A 19268-nucleotide genomic window follows, 5' to 3' on the forward strand; every position below is an offset into this window, starting at 1 on the left:
GGACAATGGACAAGATCATTGACCGGTGGCTTAAGACATCACACAATGGACACAACAGGCAGCTGTTAAGTGTCTAGTTTTACTAGTATGACTGAGACTTGTAGTGCGTTTGATGACATCTGGCCAGTGTTCATGCGTGTGTGTTCAGTTCAATGCCACATGAGTAGCACCACTTGTTGTCATACAGTGTTCAAGGTGCAACAGTTGCAAAGATTAAAACTCTGAGTCACAGAGAAGAGATCATATCGGTGAGTGGTTATGGTGCCTGCCATTAATGTTTTTAGCAGCAAGACTCCAGTTCAGTTCCTGGTCGGCTGCTCTCTTTGCAGATGTCATTCCCTGCTCTCTATTCCTGCATTTCCTGTCTCTCTTCAGCGTCCTATCCATTAAAGAAATCAAAATGCATTTAAAAAAAATAGGGTAACAGCTCACAGGTAACATTTTTCCATGCAAGCTCACCACAAACTGAAGTAGTACTGGCAGTGGTCCACCAGTTTTATTTTAGTAGATGAGTGGTCCTTGGGCCGAATAAGAAAAAGAAATCCTGCTCCACTTTTTTGGTGCAGAATGAAATGTTTCCACGACAACAGGACAAATGTAACTGAAATCTCTTGATAACTATGGGATTGCAGTGAAATGTGCTACAGATGTTAAAGGTGCCCAGAGGATATTCTAGAAGATCAATTACCGTCATGCCTTAGCTGCATGTTGTGTTTAGTGCTCATTAGCAAATGTTCTTTTTTCCCCGTCTTTTTTTTTAAGAGCCTTTAATTTTGTCCCTGTCAGTGCTCTTTCTGCGGTGCACACTAAAATAATTCATTTGGAGATATTTTTAATTCACAGCCAGATGTAATTTGGACTGGTGACAGCCCCGTGCAGATGAAGCTATTTTTGTTTAGTCAGAATATAGTAACTGAGCGCAGCAGCAGCAGAAGACACTGTGCTGCACTTCACCTGCTCTGCCTTGTATCTCATTTAATCAGGATCTGAAGTTCATCACCGCTCACTGAAGCTACATACTGATCTTGTCCACAGTGGCAATGTTAACACTTCCTCATAATGAAGTATTGACTTGAAGGAAATAATTCATAAATGTGACTTTGTGATGCCTGTGGCAAAGTCATCCACCCTTTCATGACCTCCTCATATCACAGTGAACAGGTATCCAAACCTCATATACTGCATCATTACCCTCTTAATGGATTTGTGTCATTCCCCCTGAATTGATTTGGGGGAAACTGTGTCTTTTCTTTTAAGATGTTTCTATTGACTCATATTGCAACAGTGAATCATGTGGTAGCTTTACAAAGTTCAGAGAGTGATTTATAACCAGGTGAAAAGTGAGATTAAGTCATGGACAAGGCTTCAGTGGTGTCACATTTATCAGGACAGTGGTGTCCATTACAAGGAAGGACAAAACTGTATAAACATTAGCTTATCTATAGCAAAGGAATAGACACAAAATTATGTAGCCCAGCAATTTTCATTCACCTGTGCAAGTAAAATGAAGCATTAGGCGGATTTTTCTTTAAAAGAAAAACAAAAGGTCCAAACCTGACGTCAGAGGCGTCAGAGGAAACCTGGAGAAAGAAGGATGATGCAGATTCCTAACGTCTGATATGAAGATGAAAACTTTCTTCTCTACCATCTCTAAAATAATGAAATGTGTGATGCTCTCCTGGACCCTGAATTAGTCAAAAGTGTTAACAAAAAAACACCACGTTTGAGTTTTTTCTGTTCTATCTCTCGCACTTGCTGTCCAGCTGTCTGATGTGGTGATCCGGTTCAGTGTCCTGAATTAAAGCTAGCCAGGCAGGGTGTTGAGAACCCATGGGCTCCTCTGACATGTTGTGTAAGTAGCCAAGGCCTTTGATGGATGACTCTTATTTTCTTGTCAACCTCAGACTACTTTTATGTTTATCTTGATATCTTCTTGATGGGCTTTCATTTATCCTGTACAGACTGGACAGGACAGGAAGGAAGGGGGGGGGGGGGGGGGGGGGGGGGGGGAGTAGAGTCAATCAAAAAGAGAGAGAAGGAGCATTGTGAAGAGAGGCAGCTGGACAATGGCAAAGTGACCCAAGAAAAAATCCTGCAGTACCTTAAAAGAACATAAGTGTTACAGGCCTCAGAAATTTTAAACTCTATAGTTGCCAATTTTGTGCAGAGACCTGTGAATTATGTGCCATTTTCTTCAAACACCTACGACTACACTACAGCAGCTGCCGAATTTGGAATTCACTCCCCGACCTTCATTTGACTCAAGCATCAAGCATCTCATTTACCTTCATAGTTGGAAGCCCTGCAGGCCAGAGGTGTGAAAGCGATCCGCACTTCTCCTCTGTGTAGTCATTACTGGTTCACATTTGGGCAGCATGCACAGTTGGAGAAGCTCTCATTTTCTCCAAGTAATTCAGTGGTATTCATTTGGGTCCTGTGGTTGTTAGTTACTTGATGAGCAGCACTCTCCTGCACCACCCAGGGGAAATTTAACCACCTCACATTGATTTTCAAGGCCTTCCATCAACTGACTTGGAAAAAAACATATCTGGAGCATCCTTGGGAGAGCTCCCAAAAACACACACACAGAGAGAATGGTTTTTTGCACTGTTAGTTAGCATAGTTTGACCTGCCGAATACTCTGAGTTAGGACTATTTAACTAGTTTAGCCCCCAATTTGTAGAGCCAACCGAGGGGCTACAGATTTTTTTAGTTGCCTAGTGTGCAATCAAAAACTCTGGATCACTGTGTTTTTTCTTCACCACCTCTGTATTTACTTTATTGATAAAATATTTAAGGAAAAGTTATGATTCATTGTGTTCGTCTACCATTCTCAGCTGGCTATTGAATAATTGAAATTGTATGGGAGCATTTGTCCCTGGGCTCATTTGTTGTCATTGCCCTGTGCAGACACACTGACACAGATTCTGCCTATTAAATGAAGAGAAAAAAACAGAAAACAATTATTTGTCAAATGGCATATAGGTGTAAGAATGATAATTTGTGTTTAAATGAAGCGAAACATTATTCAGATATATAGTGCAGCCCCCTTTTTATGGAAAATTCTCTTCTCAAACTTCATTAATGACAAACCTCTCAGACTCTGATGATTGCGGTGATTATTTTGTCATCTACATTTGGAAGCATCATCCGGTGGTGGAAAAAGATGCTATTTTTGTCGCTGTGACATTAAAAGAAAGAGCATCCTGAACAAATCTCATCAGCTCAGTGAGATCACTGAAATTGCCAAATTACAAGAAGTGTCTACACAGGAGTCGAAACGTGAGCAGCATGTCATCAGAGCAGCAGCAGCAGCTTCACTCCTCCATCTGTGTCCACATGCTGCCTCCTAGAAATGACGTTTCTATACAACATTTAACTTTTCAAGGAAACGCAACTGGGACAGGATCAGGTTCTCTGTTCATATAATGAGAAAATATTGTTAATTTACAAATTTTGCTATGTTGATATTGAATCTATCAGTAAGATGTTCACAGACAAAGTATTTCTTTTGATAAATCCAAAACATCCAAACTTGAAGTACAATATCCACTACAGCATTATCAAACTTTGGTGTGGTTATTTCAGACACCCACAGCACTTGGTTAAGGTTAGAGAAACATCTGGGTGTAATACAGAAAGTTCAGTGACTTCAGACACAACATATTTATTTACATTAAACCATAACCACCATCTTTCCCTCACCAAAACCAAAGTGCTTTGTTGTCTAAATCTTACCTCAGACAGGACTGTGGTCATGTATTTATTCAAAAGAATGAAAAACAAATAAATCAATAGAATAAATAAAAGTTGTCTCCAAACTTGACCCTGCCAGCAGTTATGTTGCTACCACATTGTAACTGGGAAAACAGTTAAGCAGTGTGTGAACGTAATTTCTAGGACACAGGATTGGTATTGAAGTGTAGGCCACTCGCCATTTGGCATAAAATGGACAACCAGTCCTCCAACCTGAACAAACATACAGGTAGTTTTTTTCAACCCTCTGATACGACCCAAAGGGGTGTCTCCTCATGGTCATGGTTACAATGATAAACACGCCAACTGTATTGAAAGCAACGCACCTACCTTTGTCACTATGTTTACTATAATAACAGTCATGGCTTGGTTAGTTAAGGATAAGATCTTTGTTCGAGTTCTTCCTCAACATTATACGATCTCTGTTGTCATAGTTATGATAATAAAAACAAAGATAATTTCACGTAGAAATCAAACACAGCTCTTCTGTGTCATATTCCTGCGTTTTGTTGACCCATCCATTCACCACGACCTCCTCCTGACATTGACTTTGTTGCCGTACACACTACGTCACCGCACTTTTACCTTTGTTTCTGTCATAATTACTTTGGCCTCTAGATGTCGCCTAACAACAAAATGTAATTATGGGTCATAATAACCTGCTGCACAAACGACCTATGGGCTTGTTTTTTCAGGACAGTCTCAAAATGGGAGAAAGACACAGTGTTGATAAACGGGGTTATTTTTTCAAACTCCTGTAGAGCCACGGAAGACTTTGTACAACGGTTTTCACAGACTGTGCTTTCTCTCATGACAAGCTAACTAAACTTCATGTGTAAAATTGCCCCTTTAATGGTTTTATTTAATGATCTATCAGTGATGCTTTATTCTACAGTGTTTGATGCCTCCAGCAATATTGCCGTTATTTTAAAGTGTGCAGAGATGCCTTAATGTGATAATACACTTTAAATCCATTTTGATTGGAGATTATAAGGAGACAAAAAGGCCAGATTTGAACCTCAGGATGGCACAAAGCTACTTCAAGATTATAGCATTTCTCGCCAAATGAGAACCTGATCGCCACCTGTCTCTTATAACAGCTCCCCTGAGTAGCTTTAACAAAATCATAAAACTAGATCAATAAGAGATAATAGAGAGAAAAAAACAGTGTCAGACTATCTGTACTAAGATTTTGATGAATAACACTGCTGAGGCATTTTTGTGTCGTCTGAGAAAAAAGAAAAACACTAAATTTAGGATGCACAGTGCACATCCTTTCTTAGTAATTCATGCAGTAATACTGAAAAGCAAAATGTAGGAATACAGTAGTGCACAGACGTAGGCTGCTTTGTTCTTTCACACAGAAGATTGATATCAACTGTAACATTTACAGAGACAGTGACCGATGTAGCTGCACATCTGTCACCCTGAACAAAATGGCAAATCATCAAATGTTCAAGCATACAGATATTACACTTAAGTCACTACATAAAAAAAACATGCTTTACATGATTTACAGGATTATTGGTTTTCAAGTTCAGCTATTGCTGTTTGAATCAACATGTGACCTGAATCTGGCATCACATACTTATCATCCAGTCAGCTTTTACGCACTAGTTTCTTACAGCATAATACCGTGTATGAACTTCCAACCAGACACATTTTAAACTATGTAAAAAATATGACTGATATTTTGTTTAACACAGTTTTCTCACCTTATGAGTAAAAAAAAAAACAAAACAAAACTGAAAAGTGGCTGGAAACACGTACCAAGATGGTTTACAGAGGAAACTGACCCAGGCTGAGATGAGGAGTTTGTTTTGCACCAAAATTGGCGACAAGCAGAGACATCAGAGTGGTTTGCATAGTTTGCATTATTTGTTTATGTTACTTGTTACCATAACTGGCAGTGGCTGACACAGTGTTTTGGGTTTATTTTGCCCGACTCCTCCCCACAAGTTGACAGGGATTGGTTCCTTAAGTTTGTGACGTATGAAATCCTGTCTGTCTGAAGCTATTTTTATGAAATTGTTATTAGTACAGTGCAGTTCCAAGTTGATGTTAGGTCAGGGTTAGGGTTAGGTCAAAAACTTGAGGTTCTCTTTGAATGTGTAAAACTGTGATTTTTAACACACAGCTGGTGAATATAGTGTGAATATTGACAGTTGTGTGTGTGAGCAAATTAAGGAACAAAAATATCCTTTTGAGTAAAAACACATGCTGCACATAAATTTTTTTTTTAAAGTGCAAAATGAGCTGAATGGAGTTAAAGCTATTTTAGTCAGTAGTTTTATATTATTACATGGTTTGTTGCTGAGAGCATGTGGTTGTGATTCTTGCTTTACAAGAGCCTGGAACTGGCCAGTGGCGCCGGCAGGATTATATTTCATAGTACGCACAAGAACCACCTGTCCACTTGTAGGCTACCTTTATGTTTCTCGTATAATAAGGGATCGTCCTATATTTGAAGATAAAATGCTGTGTCCTGTATTCAATGTATTCAATGTATTCAATCAATACGGGACACAATTTGTCCTGTATCCCATGCTGTGAATAATGTAAGTATTATTTATCAATGAGCGATAGACTGAGAAGCTGTGTTTGTGAGAAAACACATGTATGGTTACCATTGATACATAAAAGTAACCATACAATGTGGTGCACCAAAGGCTCACCCCGTAGAGCGCAGATTTCAAAGGCTTATATTTAACTGTAGAAGAGAGTGTATCTGCATTTTGAAACCTCCAAAAATGTTTGCAAAAGTCAGCATTAAGCAAGCAACAGATTCCCTCATTTAGCTAAATATACAAACAAAATCTTTTTTTTTAAAAATGTACGCACAGCTTGTGCAAGATTACAGCTGCCTGCGCTACCGGCCTCAGCCGTCGGTGTGTTCACATGACAAGAGCGGTGCTACTTCTTCAGACAGTGAGTCGCCGTCATCATCGGGCTGGGACGAGCTGGTTAGCATGCTAACTTCAGTCGAAGAAAAACATGATAGATACAAGAGTTAACACTGGCATTGCTTTCCACTGCTGGAGACAGCTCTTGGCGAGTAAAGGAATGAAGTTTGATGCTGGACATGCAACATTTCTTCTAGAGTAGTAGGTAAACAGCTGTCAATGCTCACGTTGGCTATGTAGCAAAAGCCAAACTTAGAATTAGCTCCCTTAACAATGGATCCCATGATTACTTTATGTGAAAGGTGTCACTTGTAGAGATAAACTCAAAGAGAAATATCACCCAACTGTGCAGCTCCCCTAGCTCTGCAGAGATTTAAAGTGTCTTTTAGCTCATTGTTCTCATTTTTTCTACAGTAAATTTGTTTTGGTTCCCTCCCCCTGCCTGCCACAGGAGGCCGCTCTTCTCTGGAAAAAACTATAGTATACCTGCCCAGTACCAAATGGCAGACAGGCAAAGTTAAACAAAATTAAAAGTGGAACATTTAGCAACAGAGATTTCCCTCAGGAGTTGCTAAAGAGCAAAACACAGTTAGGAGAGTGAATATTAGCCTTACATTTGTCAGGTGGCCAAAAACACGACTCTGAATGAATGCTCATGTTGCTTTGTTACTGCAATTAAGCAACTGTTTGCTAAAAGTTTGGGTTTGTTTCTATAACCGACTCCTTTCAGGCAAAGTAATTGCGCGATCCATCAGTAATGTAAAAATACTGACTAATACAGCTTTAACTCCATTCAAATCATTTAGTACACACGAGTATTGAATCAGTCTTAATATAAAAAATGTCTCTCATGCAGACCCTAGTTGTTTTTAAGCCTTCACATCAGACATAAATGTCAGAAAGAAAAGCCAGACAGCTTTTTGTGTTCTTCCATTTATCAAAGATTGAATGACTGTCTACATAGACACAGAAGAATGTCCATTATTTGTGACCAAATAAAATGTCAGAGGATGTTTGACGTCAAAGCTACTGCATAAAATCCATCTGCCAAAAATGAAGTGAAAGAAAAGAACATGAACACAATTTAATCTTTATTTATTAGAAAACCTACAATAGCTTTAGATTGGCTCTCATCTGTTAAACTACATAATATAAAATGACTGCAAACACAATTGAAACAGGGCAATGTTGAAGAGATTGTTAAGATTGTGTATGTCACTCAGAATACAAACAAAAGTTGGAATAAACTGCATTTTATTGCATTTATTAATGGTAGCAGTGTAACGTAGTCCTTTGGAGGTCCGAGCAAAGGTGCTGGGTGTATGTAACTTTGCAGGTGTGTATATCTTTGTTTACAACAGTCAGGTCTGTACAGGTGGAAGGACCAGTGATTCACATCTTGAACCAGTGAGAACAAACAGCTGTGACATCTAAAACAACACTGTTGTCCTCACCCAGTCTCAGCCAGCCCTCATCTGCCAGGCAGCTGGTATAACTGCCTCCTCCTGACACCCATGTGCTCATCAGCAGCAGGATCCATGAGCTTCACACATCCAGAGAGGCCTTCACTAACAGCCAAAGCCCACAGCCATTATTCCCTTGGCACGGGCTGTGTTTTGAAGGCGGCAGCAAATCTGATGGAAGTTGGCTGTTGACTCACACTGCCTCTCAGGTTGTTTCAGTTCAACTGGGCTTTGAAGGGCACAGTGCTAGTGTTTCATAAAACCACAGTTTGTAATCTCAGTATAATTTATGGGGACTAAAACATTTAATAACATCTTTATTATGTCTGAAATATATCTTGAATCTGAAAAAGTAAAGGAAAATAACAGTCATAATACAATCAATTCAGCAATTCTAAATGAACTTCTGGTTTTTAGAGTTCAATTTCCAAGCCACAGAGGATGGCCACAGACATCAGAGCTTAATATCTTTTGATGCTTTGTTCCTGCCCAGCAGCAAATACCTTCCTCAGACAAGGACGGTATCAGACTTTGACAAATTACACAGCGACACAATCTTTCATCCAGACATTCTCTGTCATTTCCTGTTGTGACTCCACAAAAGTTACAAAGTGTATGCATAGGGCAGTGTATACTCTATCTATCTATCTATCTATCTATCTATCTATCTATCTATCTATCTATCTTGCTATCTTTCTATTTAGCTAGCTCGCTAGCTAGCTGAGGATGAAAGTCAGCGTTGATGCAATGTAACCCACAATAAAACTAGTTCTTTTTCTTAAAACCCAAAAGTAAAACTAACCTAACTAACTATTTATTTCTTTTAAGGAAACAGGTCATGAACAGGTTGCACATCCATTACACAGCTAAAACAGGTAGACAGACAATCAGTCACACTCATTCATACCTATGGGCAGTTTCATGGCTGTCTATTCGTCTTGGGAGGAAAGTGGAGCAGAGCACAAACTCCACAGAGCAGGGCAGTAGCTGAGACCCTCATGCTGTGAAGTGTCAGCACTAATCACTGTGTAACAGCATTACACTGCTGCCCCTTTGCGACTTTTTAAAAAAAATGTAAACTGATTTCTCTATTGTCAGATAAAACTTAACAACATACACTGAATTCTATGTATTTTCTTATCAGTGCTGAAGTTGCTGAAGCTCAGTTCAAAGTTGATTTAGAATTGATTTACATTTTCCATTCCAAGCCTCATCTCACCTTTGACATGTAAAAGAACGCTGTGGCCGTGAATCTCTCTGCCAATCACCACAGCCTTCAGCGACTTTCTTTGAGAGCAAAAAGACACCATTAATCTCACGTCCTACCTGTCAGACTCACAGAGGGCTGTTTGTGATGCAGGCTATGTGAGTACACACACTCTCCCACTCTCCAAGGACGCGCATTGTTACTCCTGCAGGTCCGACTTGTCCCCCTGCATTAGGACACGAGCTTTCATATTACTGCTCAACAGTTCCTCAACACACTCTGTCTATTACGCTCACACTGTGCTCTTAGATTTATTTAGGGAGTGACAAACAGACACCTCACTGTGGGTTTCCTGAGTCCTCCAAAGAACCAACACTGAACAAAGACAAGTTTTATAACTAATAACGAGTTTTAAGAGTAGTATTCACTCTTAAATATGTCACTGCCACAGGGATTAGATAGTGAGGGAAACAAAAGAATATCAAGAGTTTCTTGATAATACCTGTGGGTTTGCAGGACCACCCAGCCTGAGGCACCACCAGAAACAAGGTCTGAATCCTTACAATTATGATTAAGTTGAATATTTTAGGTATCCTTGCATTAATAGACCCCCAGGAGACTCTGATGGCTCTAGGTTCAGTGTGTAAGTTTGGTGCTGTGATTCATTGCAAAGATGTTTCTGAATATACACTACTGAAGATAAAGAGCAAAAGCAATGATAAAGGTTTTGAGGTCCGTTCTACATTTCTACTTAATCTCGAGGATGGATTTAGTTTACTGTGACACAGTATATATTTTTCTCTGTGTTCTCAGGTAAGAGTTGTGGTCCACCAAGGGCTGTCCATGATTTTGTTTGTATATTTCTATGGACAGAATTTCGAGGCACAATGAAGTTGTGAAGAGACTGGTATGTTGGCTTCAGGACTGCATTTGTGCATTTTTTGTGGGTGAGATGGTTCAGCTGTCCTCTACGAACTGTGCCCTCCATTGTGCATTGGGATGGTTTGCAGCAGAGTCTGAAGCTGTTGGGGGATGATGGTACTATACCTTCAAATCCGAGGCCATGGAGTTCAAGTACCTTGGGACCTTGTTCAAGTATATTGGGGTAAAGAGGGAACTGAACCTGAAGGTGAAGCTCCTGATTTATTGGTCGATTTATGTTCCCAATCCACAACCGAAATGGAGACTTACTTACATGGCCTTCAAAGAAATCCTGCAGGCAATTGCACAGGCTCAGCAAATAATGACCTCTCTGTACAACTGTAATTACGGTCTAATGTGCTTTCCTTACTTAAAGCCACTGCTATCAAAACTAGTGCATGGGAATACCCCAGTTATTATACTGCACATCTCTTTAGGTTTTAAGTCAAATCGATAATGCACGTTGGGGTGACATCATTTAAATGACGTGTAGAAGGATGACTGCAAAGTTTCACTTTGTAGTCTAAAATTTTTAGTAGTCTAATCACCTGTTCCAAAACGTTCCCTCTAAAGGACGATATAGGACCAGAATGAACATGCTGCAGCTGCCCTGCAGCTCTACTTCCATTCAATCTCTGCTCTCCAACACAGCATTATAATACCAAACTTCAGACCTACGGCTACCAGAGAATCCTGATAGACATACATTTAAGCTCAATATTGAATTTTTAATCTTTGTATTAATATGTGTATTCATTTTAGCATTTCATTAGGGTGCTTCAGAATAATTTGATTGGCATTACTGTGTTTATCTTATCTAGCCTCTCGCTATCATATCTGTAATGCAAGGTCTGTTTATTTTTCATACTGCAGGATGATATTGATCTTACTGCACAATACATGCATTGGTAAAACTAATATAAAATAGATGTATTATTTATTAAGCAAATAGAGATGATTTGAGGTACTTTATAAGTTGTTGTGGGCTGTTTTGTTCAAACCTTAGCATAAGTATTAAAAATTGAGTGGGAGAGGTTATTTCAGGAGCTGAATGTGGTTTCAGTTTGATTTCTGAGATGCTTTCAGCTTGGGGATTTAGGAGTTTGTTTGGTAGTCAAGTGTGGGTATACTTTTGGACCACATTTTTATGTCTAAAGATAAACTTGGGAATTATTAGTTTGTCCTTTCTTTAGTTCAAAGTGAACTAGACAGATTAATTTGGAGTTAGAAGGCAACACAAAATGTCTAGACTAGATATTTACCATCTAAACTCATCAGAGTGCTGATGAGAGATTTTTGCCTAGGGGGATTAAAGGTGAGTTGAATGCCAAATGAATTTACAAGCTGGAAAGCCACCAACAAATGCAAACAGGTACATTTTCACTGAAGTCTTGAATTGATGCAAAGATGGATCTGCACTAGTTCAAAATCTTTTAATTCAGGGGTATATTTTACACTTTCGCTGACAGTCTGTGCATGTAGTTAGTGGGCTACAGTCTATATATTTACAACTGTTTGTAACAGATAAACACTGATCGCAAATGCACCTGAGTTATAACATTTCGGTGATTAAAGCATTTGTGTTTTATCCTGAACACACCATTAGAGTCAGAGCTAGTGCAGTTTTATCTTGGAGGAGAGATGAGGCAGATGAAGAGCTTAGATACTAAGCAGCATCAGTGTTTGAACAATGAAGCAAAGGAGTGAGTCAAGCACTGACAGCCTAAGTAGGCTCTGTTTTTTGCAAAGAGCACATTGGGAATGTGTTGCAGGGAGTAAAATATATCACCTGCGAGTGAAAGTGCCTGAGGACAGCAAACATTGAGAAGAAATAGAGAAACAGTTCTTCAAACAACAGTAAAGAAATTCTCTGCTACTTGATGAGTAACACAACATACAAATACTTTACTTGTGCAATCAAGTCGGGATGTTTTACAATTTAAAGTGATTCCAAAGTTGCAACATTTTTTTGCCAGAACTGTGGAGAATAAGAGAGGAGAGGTTGATAATGAGGAGCTTCTACAGGTGCCATGGGTGCCCACTGAGACAACGCGAAAACAGAATTTTTGAATTTTTTTCATATTTATTTTTTAATGACTTTAGGCAGCGATTACAGCCTTGAGTCTTCATTTCAAATTTTAAAATTTGTAAAATTCTGTTTTCACTTTGCCATTATGGGGTACTGAGCGTAGACTGATGAGGAGACAGAATGTGAAAAAAGTGAAGGAGTCTGAATGCACTACAACCTGAGAGCAAACAGATGTAACATCTCCCGTTGCTTTTTAACCACGGCCTGCAGTGAGAGGGGGTCATGGGTGAGAAGCCTATTGAAGCAAACCACACAGATTAACAAGAAAGGAAACAATGAGGAGATGGGTGCCAAATATGAATAGAAAGATCTGTTTTGAACAGACAGACTAGAAAAATAAAGAATACTTGTGGCAAAATACATGGCTACAGTAAAAGACTCTAAATTAAGGAGCTGACAAAAGGCAAAACAGCAAGTGGGAGAACGACAATAGAGGAGACATTTATTACCGCCATTCACCACCAGCATGAATAGTTCGTCAACTCATTCCCTAAAGACAGACTGTATGAAAACTATAATTAACAATAGAGTCTACTTGAAGACAACTATGGATTAACACACACACAACTGATGATTACGTCTGGCATCTGACATGACAGCCGTATCCCAGCAGGTGTCTTCAAAACCTTTCAACAGACTGACAGAAACATGTCAGGAAGAGAAAGGTGTTCTCTTCCAGTGTATGTTTTACAGCAATGAAAAATCATTTCAACACATATTTGAATATTACTGGAGCTATGTAATTCATCTCAACATGACTCCTAAATTCAGCTTTGTCAAAGGGATTTGAGTTTTACAATAACATCAATCACAACATTTCACTCCCCTCTGTTTTGTTGTTATTTAATGGCACCAGAGTTGAGTGTTCTATATAAAGAATGATTATGATTCTGTGTCAGAGCACTCTGGGAGAAAAATGAAGGAACTAGGTAACATCTTTTTACCCACCTGTTCACTGTTAAATAAGATGACAAATTTCAGAGACACTACTTCCTTCGTACTTGCAGTGGCTTTTTGGCAGTTGGCATTTTCCATGTGACCTGCAGGGTCAAGGAAATGTGTTACACAATCAAACTAGGAATTGATTTGTAATTATTTGATGATGTCTCTGCCTCTGTGCCTCCCTCAAGATCTCTTGTGTACAAAATGTTGTCCCCTTTTTTCTAGTTTGATCTACACCTCAGTGTATGATCAGCATTAAATCGTCATTACTGTAGATGCCTGTGTCAAGAGTTTGAACTGTTTCTAGATACTCATTTTGGAGGGTTGCATAGTAAATAACCAACAAATAACAGTCTTTAATTGGTTCATTCTTGACCTTGGAAATGATAGTTTGACAAAGCAATCCTAATGTAAGGCTTTCTTGTCACCTTTACTTTATCTGGAGCTTTCAGTCTTATTGCATGGACTTCATCACAGGATGTAGTTTGCTTAGTTGATATACAGATGGATCTGTCCACATGCAAGTTCAATAGCTGTTATGATTCCATCAATAGCACTTTTAAGACTTCTCCATGTCATAAGTCCATGACATGAACAAAAACCTTCTGCTGATGAAAGCGGTTTGATATGGCTGAAAGTCCAGGGAAAGCTAGTAAGTGGATCTTGAATCTGGATTGTTCTGTCAAATCTATTGTAAATGTCTGAATTCTTCAATTGATTGTCTTCTCTGGTAAACCCAACCCTGTTTCCTAGAAATTACATTACTGTACATCCAATTAATTTGCAACAGCTGATATATATATACATTAAAGTTGTTAATTAATATTTCTTCCAAGTCATATTGATCCTGGGTATATTGGTAACATTGATAATATATTGCATTTGTTTCCTTGCACTTTCTGCTCTTACAATACAACATTTGCTTGTAGAAACTAAAGCTAGATTTTTGTGGTTATGTTTCGGCAGTTGGTTAAACCTAAACCTTACCATATGTGTGACTCACTTATGCAGACAGCAGTCGAAACTGTGTGCTTTGTATGGCAACCACTCACTCTGACCACCTCCATACAACCTGCATGTGTTACAAAACACAGAGTACTTCCTTTGTCCTTTGGAAAAAATGCTGCCACTGAGCATAATAATTATGTTTTCTTTAGAAAGTATTTGTCAAAAGATACAGAATTATTTTATCTATATGAAAAATCTGGACGACAGGGTACCAGGACAACTGAGTAAATACCATCAGCGGATGAAGTTCAAAAGCTCCATAAAAAGCAAGTAATATATGGTGATTGTCTAAATTCTCATATTTACTTTTGTAGTAAATCCCACATATAAGCAGAGAGAGTAAGGATGTAGAACAACTGCAGGTAATTCTTGAGGTCTTCTGCTTGTTTTTCTAGTCAGATCTATTATGATTCATTTTGATAATTGAGTTTGTTTTGAATTACCACTTGACATACTTACAGTGCGGCTCAGGTATCTGTAACATATCCCAGTGCATAAAAGTCACCATTTACGATGAATGATTTGAGGCTCTGAGAAGTGAAGAGGTGGGCGCAGGATGATCTGATAGATACGTACATTCGCTTTAGGCCCCTGGGCAATGAAATATTTGAGGTATTACACTCAGAAGGGAGCGAGAAACAGAGAAATTAAACACATCTGAGAAAGCACAGAACTGTTGACTGTTAAACTGAAATACTTCTCCCTTGTCACACTTTGTCATAGCCAGCAACTGGTGAAAGAGCTTGAGAGAGAGACTGAAAGAACAAAGACAGGAAAGCCTGCAGGAAAACTGCAGATCGGTGACTTAAGTGTAAGAGAGAAACCAGAGTCAGTCAGCGTGAAATATCTCTCTTGCTGAGATGTTGGCAATGATGTGAGTAAGAAAAAATTAACATAGTATAACAGCTGGTACTGAGGTTTTGGACAAGTGGATTGGAGGGTCACAGTGTGCTGACGCCTGGAAATTCTGCTGGACCTTCTGAGCCAACCAAGAGGAAGATATTTTGAGATTTATTTTCCAATCATCACAGAAGGAGGAAACAATACAGCTCATATTTAATTGCTTGGCATCAAAAAATCAACAGAGAATACACAGGAACTTCAGCTTCAGCCATCCCTGCACTTTAACAGTTTTCCTTGTATCCAGCTCGCTCCCTCTCTCAGTCCCAGTCCTGTCGCCTTAATGCTGGGTAAGGAATTTCAAAATGGCTGATGGGAGATTTTAAGGGGTACTGTGGGAGTTTGCGGGTTAAGTGTGTGAGCGTGTGTGTGTGTGTGTTTGGTACGTACGGGTAAGTGAGGCTCTTCCTCTGGAGAAAGCATCGGAGAGCTGTCACTGGTGTGATGGATGGCTCGGTAACGTATGTCGATCTAGCAGCCATGGCCAGCCGTTACTCATTTCAGCTGACTCGTCTGCATTCTGGAGGAGAATCTAAGGAGGTGAAGCAGAAGCAGGAGAGGGAGGAGCAGGCAGAGAAAGAGGAGGTTGCTGGAAAAGGTGACAAAGCGCAGTCCATCCATTTTTTCCATTCACTCCCCAATGAATCTATCTATCTACAGCAGCAGAGACCGCCTTGAGAAAAAAATCAATGGGATGGATATTTGACTGATGAACAAGGGAGTGAAATGCTTAGGTGGTGAGTACTAGAGACCCTAAGTTCATGATCTGGGATTGATCATATCAGGTCAGGGGTGAACACTGCAAACAACAAGCCAGGTATCATCAATTATATGCAGATTATGTCAGCAGAAACAAATCTGTCCCTGTTGTTTATCAAAGAGCTGAGCAGAATCCCTCAAATCTAATATTCCTTCAAAACTGCCCCTTAGCAAAAACCTTCATCTGCACCATCAAAGTCTGCACTTTCCTCTGACTTCTTTGACGGATCCAAAGGTCATTTCAACAGAGGAGCGCAGTCACATCTTTGAGACTAATGTGGATTGAATTGTGAGAGGAGCATCTCCAAAGCAGCGCTGACACCCTGAGCTCTTGATACGTGACATTTTCAAAAGTGGCAATCATTTCGCTCTGACTTTCTGTCAGGTGTACATGCATATCTTTCCATCTGTTATAGTCCAAGATGTTTTCTGGTCTATGTGTTGTTTTGCTTTTTCTCTCAAATGGATACATTTAAGTTTCCAGACTGTGTATCACACTGAACAACTCTGCACTTTAAGACCTGACATCCTAGGAATTCCCAGTATTTCTGCTTAGTATTTTGATGTGAGAAGTCAAAAGAAAAAAGCAAAGTAAGAGTTAAGATTGAATAGTTTCTGTCCTGTTTGGATACAAACAAAAGTATTGCATTAATAAAAAAGCTGCTTGTGTGAAACAATGCCCAAACTGACCTGTTCACACTGAGAAGAACATTTCTATTCTAACAATGTTTCACAGATGTATCAGTACAGGCACAAAATGGCTGTTTGTGTGTATTTCTATTCCATTATTAAGTTTTGTGTACGTTCTGATAAGAGGGTACAAATGTGTGCCAATTCAGCCTGAAAGAAAGTTACGAAAGTTAAGCTACTAAAGTTAAACTAACGCAATGACTCAGGAAAACAAAACAAAACAAAACAAAACAAAACAAAAGCAAAAAAACTGTGATATTGTTTGTTTTAATGTGATCCCAGGACTCTCTACGCATAGGTGGATCTTTGTGAAATAAGATCAAATGAATCAAGACTGAACAGCAGAGGCCTGGGTTCAACCATGGATGGGCAGCCTCCTTCCAAAACTCATGCTTATGTAATGAGGGCATCTCTGTTATGATATCCTCAAAGTAAATGCGTTTTTCAGATTGACTTTGGACTGAGCCCCTTAACTCTAAAACAGTCCTTTCACAGAGGCTTTGTCCTAGGGCCCTCTGCCAGATTCCTGACCTTCCCCGAGGGACTGTGTCTTTCTCTTAGCACTGCTGACTCCTAAAGGTGTTTTTCAGGAAGGAAAAGTTATTACTGTCATTTTAATATAATGTAATAACAGCCATGATGGTTTTATTTGTGACATGTGTATTTTTATTGTGTCCTCTTTATTGCCAATTTTTTATCGAGTTGCATCACTTGGTGAAACAGCGCCCCTCACTTTAACTGCGACTGTCTGTCAATGTCAGACCTCTGGCGCAGTGAAACCGGATATTGCACCTACTCCACCGGCGGCCATGTCCAGTCTGTGAAAGGTGAAATAATACTTCAGTTAACAAACTAGTAGGTTTTTAAGCCATTACTTGTGTCCGCGTCAAACCGCAGTTGAACTGTCGTTGTTCAGGACTCTGGGAGAACAAACGGTGAAGAGATGCCGGCCGCGGGTTTCTACTGTTTAAAGTTTGGCAGTTAGCAACTTCCCTCAAATGAAACCACACAGTTAGCTGTCGTTTCCGGTGTTGCTAATGCCATTAGCTAGCACACTTCGCTAGCTGTAATGTTGGACGGATATGTAAAGTTTTGGTTAAAAGCTAATTTGCCGAAGTTGGTCTGAAAACTCGACGGGAAGCTCTGAGAAACTGGCATTCAGAGTGTGAAGAAGTAAGATGACCTGGACACTAAACAAACACTTCAACAAGATATCAGCGGATTATTTTGACGTGGTTACTGGACAGTTTGCCGCCATGAAGGACGTCGTCTCCAACCATCGGTCATCCTCTTCAGAAACCGGTAGGTGGTTTTACCATAGACTGTATGGTTGTGTGTGTCATCGCTGTGCAGGTGCTGTTGTGTAACATTGCTCTCATCTGCCACGTTTGCTTGGATAAACAGTTTGTTTTTTATTCAGCATTGCTTGTTGTCAATATGAATATGAATATGATGAGGACCTAAAGTTAGCGTGTAATTTGTATTGTTTGTTTGTAGCCTTTTTAGCCTCTTTTTGGGTCGTTGGAATTGGTGGGTGACTTGATGTGGAATAGTGTACATAGAGTATTATGTTATCCCATAGACAGGGTGTGTAAGTCATGTATTCCAAACATGCATTGACTCAATGTGGTGTGGCTCCAAAATATACTGACACTGATGCATACAGGTAATATCCAGATAGGTAGTGAACTTTGCAGTGCATTTTTAGTCAAGAACATGTGTGACCTATACACTATGATCCTAACATAATTATGTTGTAAATGTCATACTGCTGTTAAGAAAAAATCCTGGTTTGTTGAATTCCAACACCGTGAAATTAACTTAACATTTCAACACTTTAACGACTTTTCTCCGTGCCACACACTTCCTCCTGATGTTAGGCCAGTTTACTTTGCCAGCTTTCTGTCTTGCAGTACAAGAGCAAAAGGGAAAAAGGGAACAAAACAAATAATAAAAGAAACACAACAGGTGCATGAAATATGCTCAGTTTTTTACACCCACACAGTCCTGAGAGGAGAGCTAATCAGCCAGTCATTAAAATCACCGGTGAGAGTTTAAGAGCTCTCTGCTGAGCTTTAAACATGATGTTATGATTTCATCGCAACATAATTGTAAGTTTTGAATGTAGGTTGGCTGAAATATCTTATTGATAGGAAGGGCACCATTTTGCACTTGTATAGTACAGTGACCCACTAACAAGTTAATGAACTATTCTGCCCTACCTGTGTCTGAGTGAGGCTGAAACCTAAACTGTGGGTGATCTACTGTGCTTTTATGTAAAAACTCTCTCCACATCAAGGAGCCCTAATCTGATAAAAATTGGACCACAGGCCCCCATTTGACAAGATTTTGTCCCAGGATCCCCATCTTTTAAGATTTTTTCTTTTAGATGTTTTATTGCATAAAGTGTTTGAATACCATGAAAAAATAGTAATACATTCTGTAATTGTGTTACTTATGGCTAGAAATGTAGTAAAAATAAATCCCCTTTTTACTGGGAACCCCCATGTAACCCCATGATTAAGAACCCCTGAGGGTCCCCAGACCCCACTTTTAGAACCACTGCTGTACAGTAACTACAATGAAATATAAGACAAGTAGTAAAAACATAAAACAACCACCATCAACAA

The 19268-nt window shown here is 39.4% G+C and overlaps 1 long non-coding RNA gene across 2 annotated transcripts in view; it reads left to right on the forward strand.

Moving 5' to 3' along the window:
• The first annotated feature begins 4979 nt into the window (after positions 1-4979).
• The window catches only part of LOC139628630 (uncharacterized), a 175479-nt gene continuing 161190 nt past the window's right edge, over positions 4980-19268 (forward strand). For both annotated transcript variants that reach the window (XR_011692832.1, XR_011692831.1), the window contains exon 1: positions 4980-17940. This is a non-coding gene — a long non-coding RNA (uncharacterized lncRNA). The remainder of the gene's footprint in view (positions 17941-19268) is intronic.

This window comes from Trachinotus anak, unplaced genomic scaffold (assembly GCF_046630095.1).
Source record: "Trachinotus anak isolate AG129_WGS33_773 ecotype Australia unplaced genomic scaffold, CSIRO_AGI_Tana_v1 ptg000012l, whole genome shotgun sequence".
In the NCBI taxonomy this organism is placed as follows: domain Eukaryota; kingdom Metazoa; phylum Chordata; class Actinopteri; order Carangiformes; family Carangidae; genus Trachinotus; species Trachinotus anak.